At 45.2% G+C, this 19,475-nt stretch overlaps 1 protein-coding gene across 5 annotated transcripts in view; it reads left to right on the top strand.

Moving 5' to 3' along the window:
• Positions 1-19,415, top strand: part of C3H4orf50 (chromosome 3 C4orf50 homolog) — a 113,709-nt gene extending 94,294 nt beyond the window's left edge. For 4 of the 5 annotated variants that reach the window (XM_035714351.2, XM_035714350.2, XM_049108639.1 and 1 more), the window contains one exon: positions 11,573-19,415. The gene's annotated coding sequence lies outside the window, so the exon portion shown is untranslated. The remainder of the gene's footprint in view (positions 1-11,572) is intronic. The other variant, XM_049108640.1, reaches the window with a different exon arrangement.
• Positions 19,416-19,475: the final 60 nt, after the last annotated feature.

The raw sequence follows: 19,475 nt of genomic DNA, 5'->3' as shown, positions 1-19,475 counted from the left end.
TTCTGGGCTTGGGGTGTGCCTGAAGACTCAAGGAGGAGATGTGCCAAAGCTTTCAGTAGAAATCAAGGAATGGAAGCCCTCCAAGTCCTCTGCACAACTGGCCCAATGCTATTGTTATTTTTTAAAGAAAGTTCACAGATATGTTTAGGTTATACTTTCCTGCTTGTTTTATTTTATTTTAGGTAAATGTTAAAAATGTCTAGCTTTTGCAATCTCAGGCTGGCTGATCAGGGCTTTGTGAACAAGGCCACATTCTCAGAGGCTCTCAGGAATTGGCTCTCATCAAGCTCTCCCTTTATATTGAAATTCTGGGGACAGTGGGGTGCTCTGTAGGAATCCCACCAACCTGACAGTGAGGCAGATATGGATTCCAGCTGGGTGATTCGGCTCACTTTCCATCTGGGTGACTTTGGGCAAGTTACTTGGCATCTCTGAGCCACCTGTAATAAGGGGATGAATACAATAGTTACAGGATTAGAGAATTACATCGAAAAAATATTGGGGTTATCTGGTGGGGAGATTTCATGCAGGTGATCTAGAGGTCCTGGGTTCACTCTGTTCAGCCACACACTTATTTAGGTCAGGCTAGTTTGTTTGTTTGTTTCTTTCTTTCTTTCTTTTTCTTTTTTTTAAAATTTATTTTGAGAGAGAGAGAGATAGAATGTGTTGGGGGGAGACAGAGGGAGAAAGAGAATCTCAAGCAGACTTCCCGCTGAGTGCAAGAGCCCTACTGGGGGCTCAATCCCTCAACCCTGAGATCATGATCTGGGCTGAAATCAAGAGTGCTTAACCAACTGAGCACCTCTAGGTCAGGCCAGTTGCATAAGGAACCAAGGTCCTTCCAACTTCCAAGAAAAGGAAGCTCTAGGCCACATCCTTCTTGGTCTGTGCAGTAGACCCGTTTAGGGCATGATGCCACCTCCCCCGAGCCTGCCTCTGGTCTCTGCAGCAGTGACTGGTTCCCAGAGAGCTTAGACCACCCTGTGCCCATCTCAGGCATGGGCTCCCATCCTCTAGGTAGAAAAGGGCCTTCTGTGAACTCCTTGTATCTCAGGCTCTGATTTTAGGGGAACACAAACCAAGACAGTTTTCATGAACCTGCAGAGTAATGGCTTTTGCCCTTGAGAGTCACACTGCTCTAGGCGCGACTGGATTGTGTGTACTCGGGAGGGAGACCAACAAGCCCTGGGGGTCCAGCTAGGCATAGGCCTCTCTCCACACCTGTTCTGTAGGGGCTGAACTCCCTGGGCTCTGCTCCACCATAGCTGGCCACCTGACACAAGCCAGCCAATCAGAATTCTAGGATTTTTCCACTCTGAAATTGTGAAGGATTCTTTCTGATTAGGGTTGCCCTGTCATTTCAGGAGCTGTCAATGTGTCTGTTCCCTGTCACAGTGAAGGAAACCTGTGCAGAGTAAGAAACAAATACCAGCTAAGGAGAAACCGAAAGGTGATGAGAGCTTCCCAGTAGTGCTTGGGTCATTGGTCATAGCTGTGTGTTGAGCTCATTTACCCCTGAGGATGGCTGCTCATCCTTCCTTTTATGGGAGATATCCTTGCCATAAAGTCTCATTTTTGCCTAAACCACTTCAATTTGGTTGCTGTCACAGTCAAAGTGTAAACCAAATTATATACCAGACAACCTGGTATATCTCAGTAAAATACATAGTTCTGGGTATAGTGCAGTCCCAGCAGGTGAGTAAGTTTGGCCCAAAAGATAGTGCTTAGGAAGAAAAGGAAAAGGAACTAACATGGATTGAGCATCTGGAATGTTCCAGCCACTGAACTCACTGTTTTGTGTACATTGCCTAATATGAGGGAAGAAGTGAGTCCAGTATAAGACATGTAGCTGCTAGCAATAGAACATATCACCTTACTTATTAAGGAGATAGAGCTGCATGGCCTCAAGGCTGGTCTGTCATTTCACTGATAACCATCAACCTCTCAGTGACTTTCCATTTGCCAGATTCACTGTCTTCAGCTTGTTTTTATTCCTAGTGATTGATTACTGCCTCATGGTCACAAGAGGGCTGCTGTAACCTCAGACTTCACATCTATGTCCCAAGAGTAAAGGAAGAGGAAAACTTTCCCAGATGCCTCTAGCCACCTTTGTTTTGTATTATATTGGACAGATTTGCCCTAAAGTATGCCACATGACTATTTCTAATTGAAAGCCAATTTTCACGTTCCCAAACTCTAGGTCGGTTGGTGACAAGGGATAAAAGGATTGGGAATGGCTGTGGATTGGGCAACAACTTGTGTCTTTCCATAGCTGAGCACACATAATGGTATGAAGAGCATACTGTGTCTGGGAATGGTAGGAACCGGATATAAGTAGATGTTTGAGTACATGGGCTGGGTTGGGAAAAATGATGTGAAGATGAAAGAGGGTCTGATGTGGTGGGTGGGAGCCACTGAAGGCTCTTAAGCCTGGTGGGAGACTGTCAGGATGAAATTTGCACCCTAGAAAGACCACTCTGGCTATTTCCTAGAGACTGGTTTGGAGTGAAATCAGACTGGAAGGAGGTAGGAAGCATTTGCAGTGCCCATCTTATGAATTCAAGATAGTATATGCAGGCACAGAATTTAGAATAACTCAGCACCTTTCTGAGCTGCATCTAGGATCAAGGAATTGACCAGACAAATAAATAAGACTAGATTAATGTTTAAGAGAGATATAGGAGAATGCATCCTCATGGGGAAATAGACCATGATATGGCACCTACATCCCATGTTTTTTTTTTTTAATTTTTTAATTTTTAATTTTTTTTTTATGATAGTCACACACACACACACAGAGAGAGAGAGAGAGAGGCAGAGACACAGGCAGAGGGAGAAGCGAGCTCCATGCACCAGGAGCCCGACGTGGGACTCGATCCCGGGTCTCCAGGATCGCACCCTGGGCCAAAGGCAGGCGCTAAACCGCTGCGCCACCCAGGGATCCCTACATCCCATGTTTGATCTGATAGAAGTGGCTTTTCTCTGCATTTCTGTGTACATGGAAACTTCTAGGCCACGTTGAATTACTGACTCAGCCATGTAAAGTAAGCTCAAGGTTACATCCAAAGGAGAGTGAGTGCAAATTATTTTAACACTATAGAATAGGACATTAGACTCCCTAAGTATGTCTAACAAGTGAAAAATGAAGAGTGCCGTAATACACATTCTTTCATATAGATGTACTGGCTTTGTAGGAGAGGCCATCGTATGCTTATATACCTACTGAAAAGTTCAAGTTACGAAAATTAACCACAGTTAAGAAGAAAATATTAAAAACCATAGAAACAAAATCACTGTTAATATCTCACCACATGTCCCTTTTTATCCCTCTGGGTAGGTTTCCCTTACAATATCCATAATCATAATCAATGTATAATCTTATATGTTGCTTCTTCATCTGATCTCATCTTGTAGACATTTCCCCCCTGGTAACAGTCTTCATAAACTTCACTTTTCATGGTTTATATAACACAAAACTCTCTTGACTCCTGTTATGGAACATTTGAGTGGCTTTCTTTTTTTCTGTAATTAATAACGTGGTGATTATCACTGTGTACAAGTTTTAGTCTTCATAGAAGACTATTTCCTGGAGATGGATTCTCAGAAGTGGCATTACTGTCTCAGAGGGAACAAGCATTTTTAAAGCTGTTGGTACCTATCACCGATTCAGAAATCCACACTTGGAATAAAAGTTAAAGACAGTGTGTGAGAAAGCCCTGCTTTCTGGACTCTCTCCCTCAGCAGCCTTTGGGTTTGGTCATTATGTCTGTGGACGATTTATTGCCTTATTTCTAAATAGGATCAATACACCCAGGAGCCCCAGTGTAATGAGATTCAGAGGGGCCTCCATTCATGAACGCATCCGTCAATTAGACCAGAATGTTAAAAACAGTGAAAGTGAAAATGGCCCCAGTGAATCTTAATATTGAAACACAGATTAGAGCATTTTGGGGGAAAAAAAGCATGTTATCTTTATCCATATTTTCTGTATTCCAGGCGATTAGGAAGCTCATGGAAACTGAATAGAGGCTCATCTGTTTCCTGGTATGTGCTCTTTCTGCATTACCCACGAGCACACTGACCCCCACTATCCTTACTCAAATTTATTTTCAAGAATAACCGTTGCATGTCTGCCATGCTCCAGGAATTGTGCCAGGCACTGGGGACGTGGTCATCCTCAAGGAGCTGCAGTCTGGCGTCTCCATTATTTGCCAAAGCTCAGATACTAGCTCTGCCGTTTGCCAAGGCCTCTGAGCACTGCCCTCTTCACACTAGTGAAGTGGATGTTCTCACCTTCATGTTACCAATGAGGAAAGAGAGAGAGAGAGATTAAGTAATGTGTCCCAGGGTCTCAAAGGTAGGAAGGCAGTTCTAAAGCCATGTCCTTTGTCATCATTCCTCTTTATAAAAACACAGAGGCAGGACTCTGAAAACAATTTGAAGAAGCTGCCTAAAACACTTTTTACACTGATTCTGGCCTGTTTTACTTGTGAAGTTGCATCTACTGCAGTTATAAACACATTCTGCTCATTCTACTTCTCTCCTATTGCTTTTACAAAATTGCAGTCCCTCTCTCACTCATTCATGGGTGCGTCCTGTCTTCCCAAATACACACACACACACACACACACACACACACTGGTGTGCTGGAGATGGCTCCTTCTGGCTCATGAGAGCTGATAATGAGCATCTCCTATCAACTATTCAGTGACATCTCACTAGCAGCTTGAAATCAGCCATGGTTGGGGTATTTGTGCCACAGAAATTGGCAAAAGCCAAACAGTCAGGTCTTTTTCTCCCCCTGAGTCCCAGTTATTAATATTTACCAGCTCAGCACTGTGGTTGTCTCTCTCTGTACTCGCCAGGGCCTGAGAGCAGCAAGTCACTCCTTGTCTTCTCACCATGTAGCAGACAGCCTGGATCAGGCTCCTCTGGGCAGGTGAAGCAGGCAGAGCTGGGCCTTTCTTCATATTTTTCCACCACTCTGAGGAAACATGACATATCCAGGAGTCACCTGAAACCAGGCTCCATGTGTCTGAAGAGAGGCCCATCTCTGTGAGTGGACCCTGTGCTGTGTTTACATGTGCATGAAACACACCTTTGGTGGCTTCATGCACTTCTAGTAAGTCTCATTTTAACTCCATTCATGGACAAATTTCTATGATACTGTGATTTATCTTATTCCTGTTCCTGGCACATACCTCCTTAAACTTTTGGAATTTCCTAAGTGTTGTGAGTGATAAAGATGGCTTTGGTTATGTGAGATTGACGACTTTCTGGAAGCCCCTCAATAACCTGCTTATTGTCAGGGGAACCAACCCTGGGATTAAAGATTGGACTTTCAGTCCCTCCCCAGAGCTACGGGATAGGGCAGAGGGCTGGAGACAGGTCAACTGCCAATGGCCAATGATTTCATCAATCATACCTATGCAATGAAGCTTCCATAAAACTCCAAGAGGATGGGGTACAGAGAGTTTCCAAATTGACGAACCAGAATACATCCATCTACTGAAGGGCAGCCCATCCCAAAAGCTCCCATGCTCAGGATGCTTCTGGACCTCCATCACTGTTCCTCTTCATCTCTCTGATGTTTATAAAACTCTTTATGACACACTGGTAAATGTGAGTAACCATTTCTCTGAGTTCCATGATCCCCTCTTGCAAGTTAATGGAACCCGAGGAAAGGATCATAAGTACCTCCAATTTATAGCTGGCCATCAGAAGCACAGGTGACAACCTGGATGGACCTCGGATTGGCATCCAAAGAGGGGGCAGTCTTGTGGGACTGAGCCCTTACCCTGTGGGGTCTGATGCTATCTCCAGGTACAGAGTTGAGTTAAATTATAAGACACCTGGCTAGTGTCCTCTGAGAGTCAGAGAATTGCTTGGTGCTGTTGGAAAATCACACACTGGAGTCTCCCACCAGTCAGAGCTGCCTAATGGAACCAGGTTCCTGGCACAGAGAGTGAGCTTCCCATGAGAGGATGCATCCAAGAAGAATTTGAGCAAAATCTATCCTAGATGCTTGAGGCAGGGGCTTGGTTCTGGCTTTGAGAAGGGCCGGAGAAGCCCACATGTTCAGAAGGCATGGAAGGGGGGAAGAAACCCATTAGCTCTGGTGAAATGTCTGTAATGGAAATAGGGACATGGTACCACTTTCAAGTTCATGAGGGAGTCACACTCCACCCCAAAAATGTGGGCAGCTTGGGGACACGGACTTCATCCCTATTTCACCTAAACATCAAAACAGCTTCTTGCCCAGCGCTGGAGGAGGCCAGGTTCTTGAATGCTGGTGGGGGTGAGGCCGAGAGGGCATTGGTTGGAAGACTGGGAAGCTATTCCAAGCTCAGCCTTTATCAAGCTGGGTGATTACTGGGGGGCCACTTTCTCTCTGGGGATCAGTTTTCTCAACTAATTCTATGAGGACTTATTTTAGATGGCTTCTTTGGAATAACTAATATTCTAATTAAAACACCGTGATTCACACCAAACCTGTTTATAGCATCATGTGGATCACAAACACACATCATTTAAAACATAAAAATTAGTGGCCAGATGGAGCCAACTGAATAGATTCTCAAATGTTGACTGCTTTTGTTTGAAACACACACACACAATCATGAATTTTGCATTTGATTCCCTTTACCTGCGAGAAAATGCCGAATATTCCCTGAGGAAATATGTTGGAACGGGGTTGCTTTCAATAAGAATCACATTAAATTGATCGAGGTTTAATCTGTCCTTTGTCAGCATCCCCCTTCAGAGGCTGTTTCTCCTCTGCTTGGAGCCATTTTCACTTGTGTTTTGCTGTGGGTCCTGGAGTCTGATGGGTCTCCTTTAAGAATCCCAGCTGCACCACTCACTGGTTGTGGGACCTTGGGGAAATTTCTTGCCAAGCCTCACTGTCCTCCTCTGTAAACCAGGAAAATGATAAACACACATTATGGAGAGTCATGAGGATTCAGCGTCACAAAACCTGTCAAGGGCTCAGGGCAGTGGCTGATGCATAGCAGGTGTGGTCCAGGGTTGCTGTCCCTGTAATTCTTGGATTATCAGATTTTGTTCCTGCTGATCCTCCCACTCAGAGCACTAGGTCTCCCAGGATAAGGGCTCCCAGGTAACCCTCCTCACTCCCATTTACACAGGTTCTCCTACTTAGGGTCCTGATCACCCCATGGAGACTGCTGGTCCTTCTGTCCTGTCCTGCAAGCTCTCAGCAGCACAAATCTTGCATTTGTGCAAATCCTGAGCGCTCAGCCCAGTCCAGTGTGCAGGGAGCCTCTTTACTAACTGAGCTGGACTTCACATTCAGGTGAGGGACACATGAAAAGGGAAACTATTTCTGGTTCAGGAACTGCTCCTGATAAGGTGTTAACGGAGAAAAAAAGTAATAATCCCTAAGCACCAAGAAGAGAATAAAGTGAAGAGAGAATGCACTGAATGTGCCCCTCAGTGCCAGGAGCACTTGCCGTCAAGCACTGACTTGCTCATTCCACCCCAGACACCTAGCACTGCTCTATGACCATGGTAAGCATGCTCAGTATGCAAGGAGTTCAAGTGGCCGCTGTGTGAGGTGGAAGGGCTTAAATTTCAGGTGATGAGATAAGAGAGGTGGGTGGGGCTAGACATTGCAGGGTCCTGGAAGTCTTGCTAAGGAACTTGTCTTTATTCTAAGGGCAGAGAGAGATGGGGAGTGGAAGCAAGGGAGTGATACACTCACTTGTATCACTTGTATAGCTTTCCAGCAATTCTGACTGCTGTGTGGAGCATGGATTGGGGTGGGGCCCACCTGGAAGCAGGGAGCCTGGTTAGGAAGCTATCCTGGGGGTCCAGGTAATAGACAGTGGTGGTCTGGCTGGGACTATGGCAGTGCAGAGGAAGGAGGAAAAGGAGCAGAGAATATGGGTTCTGCACTTTCTGGGCATTTATAGTCTATGAAGTAGGTCAGGTCGGCGGCACTGCTTTGAATTACACATCAGAGTGAGAGCAAGGGCACTGATGAAGTGTTTCCCAAGTTTGACCTTCTCATCTCCATTCTGCATCCTCACCGAAGGCTGCCTGACCTTCGGGGTTAAATGAATGGTGTCAAGGACAGTCACATCTGTGTGGGCCCCTCCTGTCAGAGCGCCTTCTCTCATAGAGGAGATCTTGTCTTCACAAAGGTCTGAAACTAAGTAGGGCATGGACTAGTGTCCCCATTTTTGCCCTCATTTTCTGATACCCAAGGGCTTCCCCCTCCCCATCATGTGGTTATCTCCCTGCCTGCAATCTCCACTGTTACTTCATGCATTTGCTTCCCCCATTGGACCAGGAAGGGAGGCTGGAGCTTAGACCTCTCCAACTCCCTGGGGCTTGTAAACACCTGCCGTGGTTATATAAAAACATTGAGTCACTTGGTGAGAAGGGATCTTACTGGCCACTGGTGAAATTTTCCTCCAAGTGCAGGAGTCCTGTTCAATATTCCCAATATCTTCCCATATGTCTGACATATAGGAGGTACATGATAATGAGTAAATGAGTGATGAATGAAAAAAATGAATGAGTGAATGAGTGTCTGAATGAATTAATGAATGTATGAGTGAGTAAATGAGTGAGTGAATGAAAGACTGAGTGAATGAATGAGTCAATGAATGAATAAATGAGTGAATGAATGAGTTAATGAATGTGTTAATGAATGTATGGAGTTAATGAGTTAATGAATGAAAGAATGAATGAGTAAGTATGTGAGTATGAGATGAGTGAGTGAGTGTGTGAGTGAGTGAATGTTAGCTCTCATTGTTAGGAGGTTTTTTACCCTTCCTAAAACATGCCTCCTGCTAACCACAACTTTCTGAGCAGAAGTCCACTTAGTCACTGGGCAAGGATTCACAAGATCACACTCTCCTCCTCCCTATGGGGGCAGCTCACAAAGTGGAGCCATGTTTTCAAACATGCCAACCTGGTCCTGCCAGGTTTGTTCCCATCTTAAGCCTTTTGCATGCCTGGCCCTTCTGCTCCGGACACCTGACTCACATTTCTTTTCATGGCTGGATGTCCCTTGTCATTTAAGTCTTAGCTCATATATCACCTCCTCAGAAAAGCTGTTTCTAACCAATTAGTCTAGAGTAACCTCTGTCCCCACCCCTTTTTATCTCTCTGTGCCAGATCCTGGGTCATTTCTTCAGATCTGTCTTCTAGTTCACAGAATCTTTCTTAATCTGTGTCTAGTCTGGTGTTTACCCTGCCTGTTGAGGTCTGATATCAGTTATTCTATTTTTTTTATTTATAGAATATATTTGTGCATATTGTAAACATTCTTATTTTAAAGTTCTTTTAAAAAAATAAAATTCTTTTTAGAGTTCCCATTACATGTGATTCCCCCACAGTGATTTATCCTCTTTATGGCATCTTCTAGCCATCTCTCAGGAGTTGATTTGTATTGTTATAATGTGTTAAATGTAAGTTTATCAGGAATTATCATCTATAAGTGACCCATGTGAGTTATGGGGATGACCGTAGCATGTTTATTAATCCTAGAAGAGTTGTCACATTAATTTCTTGATGAATGCAAGATCAATACAAGGATTTGGGCACCAGCCTCATGCATGATGTAGGCAAGAGATGATGATTTCTTATGTTTGGTTTCACTCACCTGATTCCAGTAAAGAAGACTTTACACTGAGAGACTCACACAGAAGCGTCACCCAGTGCAGCAGTGCCCACATGCTTGGTACTTCATGCATGTGCTTAATGCATAAAAATCACCCAGCTTAATGCATGAGCATGGAACTCACTGGAGACAGATTTCTGAGATTGCCTACTGGATACTGATTCCCTAAGTCTGGGGTTGAGCCCAAGAATCTGAATTCCTATAAAATTCTGCAAGTGATTCTGGTATATATAGTGAAGTTTGAGTACCATTGATCCTATAAACTTTGAGGATTGGAATTGCAATTATTTTTTTCTCTTATTTCCTTCAAATGAAAAGATTTAAAGCAGCTTATAAGTTATATGCAAATCCATTTTGAAAAGCAGACAGAAAACACCTACACAAACAGATCACCTAAGTGGGTGAGATCTGACTTTATTTGCTCCAGTGCTGGGGGCACCCGGAGGCGCTGTGGTTGTCATGCTCATCAACCACGGATGGTATCATGGATGTGGCTGTGAGCTGTGCATGACCCATCCTATTCATCTCTGGAGACCCTGGACATTGCTCCGAAGCCAACCTCAGATAATCAGTTATGGGGTAATTGTGGAACTGCAAAGCAGTCCTGCTCTCTGATAGGGCTTTGCTGTATCCAGGGTCCCCTTCTGCAAACCTTCAGGTTGCCCAAATGAATTTATTGACTGGCAGCCCCCTTTGTTTCCTAGATTACCTTCTGTCTGGGCAATGAAGCCTCCTCTTGGCAAACTGATATGCCTTGCTGAGCTGTGTTCTCTTGCACCTCTAGGCTTCTGCCCAAGCTGTTTCCTCTGCCCAGAAAACGCTTGTGCATCTCTAAGACTCCATTCAATTATTACTATCTCAAGGCAGTCTTTCTCCTCCATCTCCTTCATTTCCTCCCTTACTTTCATCCCTTTTGAGCCCATAACATGTCCCAGCATTATACCGGAGCTCCCCAACTTCCCTCCATCCCAGCATCTGCTGCACTGCAGGCCTTCCCAGCCTCATCCACTGCCATGCTGCCCCTCCCTTCTCTGCTATCCCACTCTGGCTTCTTGCGCTTCCCCCCCCCCCCCCGCAGGGCGTTTGCACAGGCTGCACCCTTCTCTGCCTGGTAAGTTCCTTCCCCCACACTCCTGCTATCCCCATCTTGATTGTTATTTCCTGGCCCCCTGCAGTTTCTCACTCTGCCTTTCTTCTTCGTTTCTGCCCTTTTGTGATTCCTAGATTACCCTTTGTCTCCTTGGCCACATTGTAAACTCAAAAGGGCAGAGTGTAACCTCAGTGCCTAGCATCAAGCCTGACATCTAACAGGTACCAAATGTTGAACTGATGGATGAAGACAGCCTCAAGAACCTCAATCCCTCTCCTCTTTTGGATCAATTTTTAACCTTCTCTTTAAAAAATATTTTTATTTATTTATTCATGAGAGACACACAGAGAGAGAGAGGCAGAGACACAGGCAGAGGGAGAAGCAGGCTCCATGCAGGGAGCCTGATATGGGACTTGATCCCCGGACCCCAGGTCTCCAGGATCACGCCCTGGGCTGAAGGTGGCACTAAACTGCTGGGCCACCAGGGCTGCCCAATTTTTAACCTTCTTTTGGCCATTGGCCCCTTTGAGAGTCGAAGGCTAGAAACTCTCTCTGCACAAATACACATGAAGGCTTCTTCCATATTATTTTGCAACTGAAAACCACCCCAAATAAAGAGGCCATTGTCTATTAATTCCAAGCTAAGATTCTTTTCTTGAGAGAGCAGCTGGTGAATTGCATATTGATATCATGATTTAAGCCCACCACATTTAGAGATGAAAATGGGCCTCCCAGCATCTTGAAGGCTTGTGCATTCAGACAGCTTCATGCAGGTGCCACACTGGCTACTATGTCCCCTTTAAGAGCTCATCTCTGTGCTTTTGTTGTTGCAGGAAAGAAGATAGCACAGAGGCAAGCTGGAAAATATTTATATCCCCCCACCCCGACTGACCAACACAGCAGTGGTGGTGCCAGGATTTGCAGTCCGTTCGAGGGAGCTGAGATACAAGCCAAAGGACTGTCTTCCTACTCCAAGTCATTCAGGCGAATATCTCCTTTTTGTACAATACCAACCAGGGGACCAAAGGATGGTTCTTGACTGTCAGAAGCCCGTATGTATTGGCACGGGGTGGTAAGGAACCAGGGGTCTGGAGTCCCAAGGTGTTGGCTGGCTTTGTCACTCCTAAGCTGTGTCATCTTGCACAGATTTCTTTGAACTTCCATTTCTTTATCTGTTTGAGGATCTTAACACCTACTCGACAGATTTTTTCTGATGACCAAATGATCTAATGGCTACGAAAGTTATTTTTTTTAATTTTTATTTATTTATGATAGTCACACACACACAGAGAGAGAGGCAGAGACACAGGCAGAGGGAGAAGCAGGCTCCATGCACTGGGAGCCCAACATGGGATTCGATCCCGGGTCTCTAGGATCACGCCCTGGGCCAAAGGCAGGCGCCAAACCGCTGCACCACCCAGGGATCCCCGAAAGTTCTGAATACTGTAAGATGCTTCCCATATGTCAGGGATCATTGTTGTCTGTAAATGTGATTCTATTTTCTCTTATTCATGACACTGATGGCTACCACCTAAGATGGGAGATGTGGTACCATGACAGTATAATAGTCTTTAAAAAATCTTAGTAGTCATCTTGATATTATAGCACTCCTGCAGAAGCTTGGGCTAAGGTAGAGGTTCTAACCTGTGTGAAAAATAATATGCACCTGAGCACTTCCCTAAAAAGAGGGGCCACGGATTTCAGCAGATTCTCAAATGAAACTGGAACCCCTAAGGTCAAGCACCCCTAATCTGGGAGGAAAGGGCTCCAGTAGGGAACCCAGAGGCCCAGCTGTGCCTCTAATCAGCTGGCGACTTTGAGGTCTCTGTTCCTGATCTGTAAAATGGGTGCAGCCACATGCCTCTCAGCTTGACAGTGGGTGAGTCTGTAACCCCTCCCTACATGCATCCCCCATCAGAGAGGAGACTCTTCCTGCTATAGAAAATACTTGCTGGGCCCCTATCGTGTGGCAAACTCTGGCTGGCAGGAAGATCATGCATCTAGTCTTCTTGCTTTCTGAGTAAGTAGGGAGTTCTTGTCTAGCCATATGTCACTTCAGGCAACAATATCCACGGATTGTCCTCCGAATAACCACAGCACCCCAAAATGCTCAAACGACTGCAGTCCCACTCAGCTCATTTTGCTAGGCAGTTAATTAAAGAGCATTATGGCCTAGCCACTGTGTGCAGACTGAGGAGTTTGCTCCCTTTGCAAAAAATTCCCTGTAAAGCGCAGGACTGTGGGGCTGACTTCCTTGGGCAGGCAGGCAGATAACAGGGACAAGGAAATCATTCTCCAGGAAGGCAGAGAGAAAAGCAGGCTGCAGCATGGTACAACCTCTGTGAGCCGGATTCTTTCCTGCCCTGCTGCTGGCGGAGGTTGACAGCAGGGAAACAGGCTGGTGGACAGGATCTGCCCCCAAAATCTTTGGCTTCAGCAGAACCTGGGCCAGCTCAGTGAGGAGTAAGCCACAAGTAGGCCCCACGACCCACGGGGCAGATCTCCGAGAGCTCTCAGTCTGCAGCAGGCAATCAGGTGGCCCTTGAGTCAGATCTGGCTCACAAACACATCTCATTTGGTTTAGATTTGTTTTAAAAAATGGTGGTAAAATACATACAATGGAAAATTTACCATCTTAACCATTTTTAAATGCCCAGTTTAGTACATTCACATGTTGGGCAACCATAACCACCATCCATTTCCAGAACTTTTCCACCTTCCCAAACTGAAACTCTGTCCTCATTAAACACTAGCCCCCTAATCTCCCCTGCCTCAGCCCTCAGCCCCCAGCCTCTGGCGACCACCACTGTATTTTCCATTTTGATGACTATGACTGCCCTGGAAACTTCATGTAAGTGGAGTCAGACAAGATTTGTCCCTTTGGGACTGGCTTATTTCACTCAGTATAATATCCTCAAGGTTCATCCATATTGTAGCAGGTATCAGAACTCCCTTCCTTTCTAAGGCCGAATAATATTCCAGAGATCTTATTTTGATTACCCATCCACCTGTCCACAGACATTTGGATTGCCTCCACCTTTTGGCTAGGGTGAATAATACTGCTATAAACACAGGGCTACAAATACCTGTGTTGTATTTGTTCATCTTGGAATTAGCAGATGACATTTACAAACAAGACTTCTTATCAAAATCTGAATTTCTGGGTTCTCTTGGAAGAGCAGTGGATCTGCAAACTCAAGGCTTCTATCTTCACGGCCACACCCAGAGATGGATGAAGCCGACACACTCCATCCCCAGGCTGACAGGCACACCCAGCCTGGTGGGCTGCAGGCACCCGCTCCCTCCTACAGTGTCTTCTGCTGACCACTTAACCTGCCTGGTCTGCCCAACACTTTCAGAGGATGGCTGGAAATACAGAGACCCAGAGAGGCACAGCAAGCTGGGCCGTGTTCTCACAGGTGGGATAGTGAGTGACTTGCTGTGAAGAAGCAAGGTGGGTGGTGACTGGATCATGGAGGCGGTGTTATTAACAGCATAGCCTGAGTCTGGCAACCTAAAGTTTGGGGGTTCATTTCCTTGTCTGCAAAATTAGAAAAGGGCCCATGCCTCCCCATAGGATTATTCTGAGGACTGAGACAGGAAAGGTAAAGAATCCAGCAGAGGGCTTGACACACAGCAGGTGCATGATATGTTACTTTGTAACAAGAGAGGGTATGTTGGAGGGCTCTAGATCCCTCTTGGCAGCAAAGCATAATCCAGCAAGAGACTTGATGTACTGATGTTGTGGAAAAGCCTGGCCGCAGAATCTATCAACCTGATCTCAGTGTCTACCGTCTGCCTTTTACTTCTGGTGCTGGAGCAAGCCAGCTGCCTTCCTGAGCTGCAGACTCTCCACTGTTGGAGAGGGTTGAATCACTGTCCTTGACAGCACAAGGGGAAATGACGAGCGTCAGGTGCCTGGCACCTACTAGATGCTCAACGAAGTTTAATTCCTCTCCTCCCCTTCCCAAGCAGAAATCTGCCTCTGAGGTTGAAATGATGGCATATTTTCAAAGTGAATATTAGAAGAAGGAGGAGGAAGAGAGGGAGAGAAGAAGAGGAAGAAGAAGGAAGAGGAGGAGGAGGAGGACAAGGAGGGGAAGGAAAAATGTGGTTTCTAGCCTCCCACTGGAGTGCTTCAGGGCTCACATGTTCTTAGGGCTAAGGTATGTTGCTCACTGGGATTCATTCATTCATCCAACCAGGAAGCATTTATTGAGCACCACTAAATCCCAAGCACCATTACAAGCTTACCTGGGTTTACAGAAAAGAACAAACCAGACCAAATCCCTGCTATTTGGGTCAGTTCATATCTGTCAATTGGCCAGTTGATGGATAAATGCTCAGTAAGTGCGTCCTCCGAGCAGGCTTTATGTGGGACTCTGGCTTCACCTTCAAGGCTCATCTCTGCTGCTGGCTGTGGGCTACCTCCATATCTGGGCCCTGCCTGCTTCTCTGGCAGCCCCAGGTGGCACGCTTGTCCTGGGCCCCTGGTCACCTACCACTGGTCTTTCTGCCCACTTGTGGGGTTTCATTGCCTTTGTCCCTTCCAGATCCCAGAAGTTTCTGAGCCACGTTGGGACCAGTGAGGCATCCCTGGGGGAGCAGACCATCCCACTGCCCACTGGAGATCCGTAGAGGCCAGGTATGGACCCTGGTAGAGCCCTGCCTTGTTACCTTTAGGCTTTGAGTGAAATGGAAACATGACCAGAAAAAGAACTTTGTGAAGTCTCAAGTTCTGCATATATCTAAGGATTTGACTTTCATAAGCTAGAGGGTTGAGAGACCACCTGGTGTAGGAGAGAGAAATGAGGGCTTAAACCAGAATCACTGGGCTGGAGTCCAGGTTCTGCAACTTCTTAGCTCCAAGACCATGGGAAAGGCACTTCTCCTCCTCAGTTTACTTACCTGTCAAATGGGATAATAATATACCTGCCTCAACATTTGCTGTGAACATTGACAGGTAAACGAGATGGGAGAGCACTTTGCAGACTTCAATGTGGTGCATACACTTTGTTCATGTCATTAATTCAATGCATATCTATTAGGCACCTACTGTGTGCCATTATGAACAAGGTGGTCTGTCTTATGACAATTTGGACAATTGACAATTTCCCCAGGCTAAGGAAGAGAAGAATTGCTTGTCAGATGGTTGTACTGTGCATTCATAGATTATGATTAGCAACAGCCAGGGAGTTGGCATGGCAACGTTTCCCCACAAACTGCTAGGCAGTGTTCTTAAAATAGGTTCTCCAGAGGTGTGGCAGCAGTGGAGACACGCAGAGGCGGTGTGGTCTGATGGCTCTGCAGACCACTATAGGCTGCACTGCTACCTGTGTGCTCAGAGTGGCCAGGTCACTCCCCTTCCCAAGCAGACCAGTGGCACAGTAATTAAATCTGGAAGCATCCATTGTGGGAACTAGAGACTTGATTTGGTATTAAATACCACTGGCTTTCCCCATTTTACAGGTGAGGTGAGGAAACTGGAGCCCAGAGGGGTACAATGGCATACCCATGGTCACACAGTCACTTGATTGCTGATGTGACTGAATCTGGTTCTGACATCTTTATGGAGGATTCTCCAACCATGCTATGATGCATGCTCTTCTGATTTGGAATTCTAGATGTGAGCCTGATGCAATTCATTTCCTAATGGATTACAATCCATATGGCATCACTTAGCAACATGTATTAGGTCAAGGCATTCTTTCCTTTTGTGTAGAATCCATGCCTGTGTTTCTCCCTGGGGAAGCCTTAATCCCAAGATGTCACGGAAGCTCATCTACTTCTTGGTCAGGCTGAGATGACTGTGGTTTAAGTCCCTCCCTCCACAGCCTTCCCTACCCTAGTTTCCCAATGTGAAAATCAAGCAGCGATGCTGATCAAAAGTTTATAAGCTGCTTTGCAAAGAGATTATTGTATGAGTTCGTGACCTCTCATTGCAGAGGAGGATGAGGAAGCCAAAGTCTTTAAAAGATGAGTTCCTTTTTTCCATTTGTGTTAGTCAGTAATTTACCTAGCAAACTTTATAAACTTGAGAAGATTTTTTTCCCCCTTTCAGGCTGGTGAGTTGCTTTTAAGAGATTCACAACTCTTGTTTAATTCCAGGGTGAAATTCCAGGACTGGAATGTGAAACTTTTTGAGCACTGTCAACTTCTGAGAATAGGGTGCTAGACATTTGTGACATATTTTAGATACTCCACCTTTCTTCATGCAGACAGTGCCTTGCAGTGGAAAGGGCTCCTGGGCTGGGAGCAGGGAGGTGGTGGGGGAGGCTGTAGCATGAGTTCTTTGTAGGCCATAAAGATTGTACTAGGTAGTGGTAATTCTTTACCATGGTTGCATGTTAGACTCACCTGCAGAACTCTTTAAATGCTCAATGCACAGGCCCCTCTCCAGGTCATGAAATCAGCTTGTCTTGGGTGGGACCCAGGCAGGGATCTTTAGAAAGGCCTCTGGTGATTCTAATGGGTGGCCTGAATGGAGATGGGGCAAAGTATCAGACCCTCCCTTTCAGTTCTCCCATGTTCCTGGGTTAATTAAATTCCAACATGCCCCTGGGGATGTCTTTTATGTTAGATATATATTTATTTTTGCTCCTCGCTAGGAAAGAAATGTGTACTCCAGAGTTGATAGGAGGAAACTTCTCATCTTTGGAATATTTCTGACCATGAGTTGGCTTTGTAAGTTCACCTTTAGAGGGCCTCTTAAGCAGCTAATGATCCTTTTGAAAATGAAATGTGTGGTGCTACAGCATTCAGCTCCACTGTAGCAGAACCTAATGCTGAGCTCTTGGTGGCTGATCACAGCACACTGACATGGAAGCTCAGAGAACACAGTCAGGTGATGCAATAGGCACTGAAAATGAACCTCGCGCATATAGTTGCTTACATCCCAAAATCTTCCAGAAATAGATATTTCAAATCCACCACTATATATAGATTTATCAGTTGGGTAAGCAAATAGAAGCTGATTTCTATTCAGCATTTGTGCCCATGGCCAACTGTGTTCCTACCTGGCTTTGAAATAAATTCTTTGGGAATTCTTGATGCCTTAAGGAGGTAGAAAAGGAAGACTCCTGGAAGGTGGTCATATATTTAGTCCTCTTCCCTGTTTGAGAAGAATTTCTAGAAAAAGATAGTGCGTGTCTTGGACCAAAACCTGTTTTTAAGAAGTTGGTAGGCTTAGAATGGAAGGATTGAGTTTTCTTTATCCCATTTGATCTTCCCCAAATCCTACTCTGGTTTCAGCCAGCATAGCTCCCATCCAAACCTGACTTTTGCACCCATGGTACAAATGTATTACATAGAGTCATAGAAAGACTAACAGGAGAATCAATAGGATCAAAATAGGTTTGCTCCAACACAATTTTTTTTTGTCTTTGAAAAATATCATCAGGCTATGTCCAAAGGTAGATTGATAATACCTATATATGATGGTACAACAAAGGAAGAGAAACATAAATTAATGGGATTGTTAAGGATGCCTGAAATTTTGATATCAACTCTGTATCAATGTTTTCTTGTGTAAGGTAAAGTAAATAATACAATGTTTGTGAATATGACATTGAACGTGATGGGGGGACAAATGTGTATTCAGTGATGTTAGAACCACTAACTTAGACTTTTCACTGGGGTGAAGACAAGTTTGCCTCTGATAGAGATCACAGAATGAGTTATGGGCCAGACACACTGGGTTTGGACTGTAACTCTGCCTCCAACTGGTTGTACAAGCTTGGATAGTGTATTTACCTCTGTAAATCTCAATGTCTTCCATGGAAACGACAGAGAAGGTGTGAGCCTTGATGAGATAGCAGGTGTTTTCTAAAGCACCTGCACATGTTAGTGTTCTGTAGATATTGAGGACCTTTCTTTGCCTGTCTGGATATGCCCAGATGCATTTCAGGGTAATGGTTGGGCATGTGCCACCAATCTGAGTTGGGTGACTCCGTTGGATCCCAAAGTTCAGGTTTGCACAACCAACTTTTGATAATGAGGTAGGGAAGGAACCTGGGTGTCCCTGGCAAAGGTGATGAACAAGGCTTGTGAATTGATTTTGGCAGAACCCCTCCTGGTCTCCTCAGTCTTTCAGGTTGACTCCTGGGAGGGTAGGGTATCATGAGAAAGCTGTGAAGTCCAGACAGTAGTTTGGAAATTGCACACTTTCCCACTGGGTCTCAAATGTATAATACTTCTACACCTTGCTGTTGCTTGAACATTAAAGGAATTTTATATTATATATGGCCATTAATGAACAGAAGGGTCAGAATTTTGGCAGTCAGAGTTCTGTCCCTCCCCTCAGTTAGAAGCAGAGGTTCACATGGGAGCGATGTGGCAACAGGAGCAGAGCCCCCTTCCCTTTGGATGCTCTTCAGCAGGACTCTCCCTTGCACCCAGGAGCAGTGGCTCTCCCTAGCTCCTGCCTTCAGTGAATGAACAGAGTGTGCTCAGTCCCTGGAAATGCTCATCGGATTCCCGATCAGTTGCAAATCAGGCTCAAAACTCCCTTCTTGGGTTTTCAAGATTTGTAATGATTGTTCAATCTTGTGTAAACTAGGCTGGCATTTTCTCTTGTTACCAAGATGTATTTTTCTATGTTAGTTAAATGTATAATTTGTGTAATTTTGTACATTAAAATGTATGCTTTTTCACAATTAAAGTTTTTTTTCTCCCTTTTGAATGTCTAACTTACTGATGCTTTATTACAAAACGTTGCAGACCTTGACACAATATGAA

This window comes from Canis lupus, chromosome 3, assembly GCF_003254725.2.
Source record: "Canis lupus dingo isolate Sandy chromosome 3, ASM325472v2, whole genome shotgun sequence".
Classification (NCBI taxonomy): Eukaryota; Metazoa; Chordata; class Mammalia; order Carnivora; family Canidae; genus Canis; species Canis lupus.
This window is presented reverse-complemented; position numbering and strand designations above follow the sequence as displayed.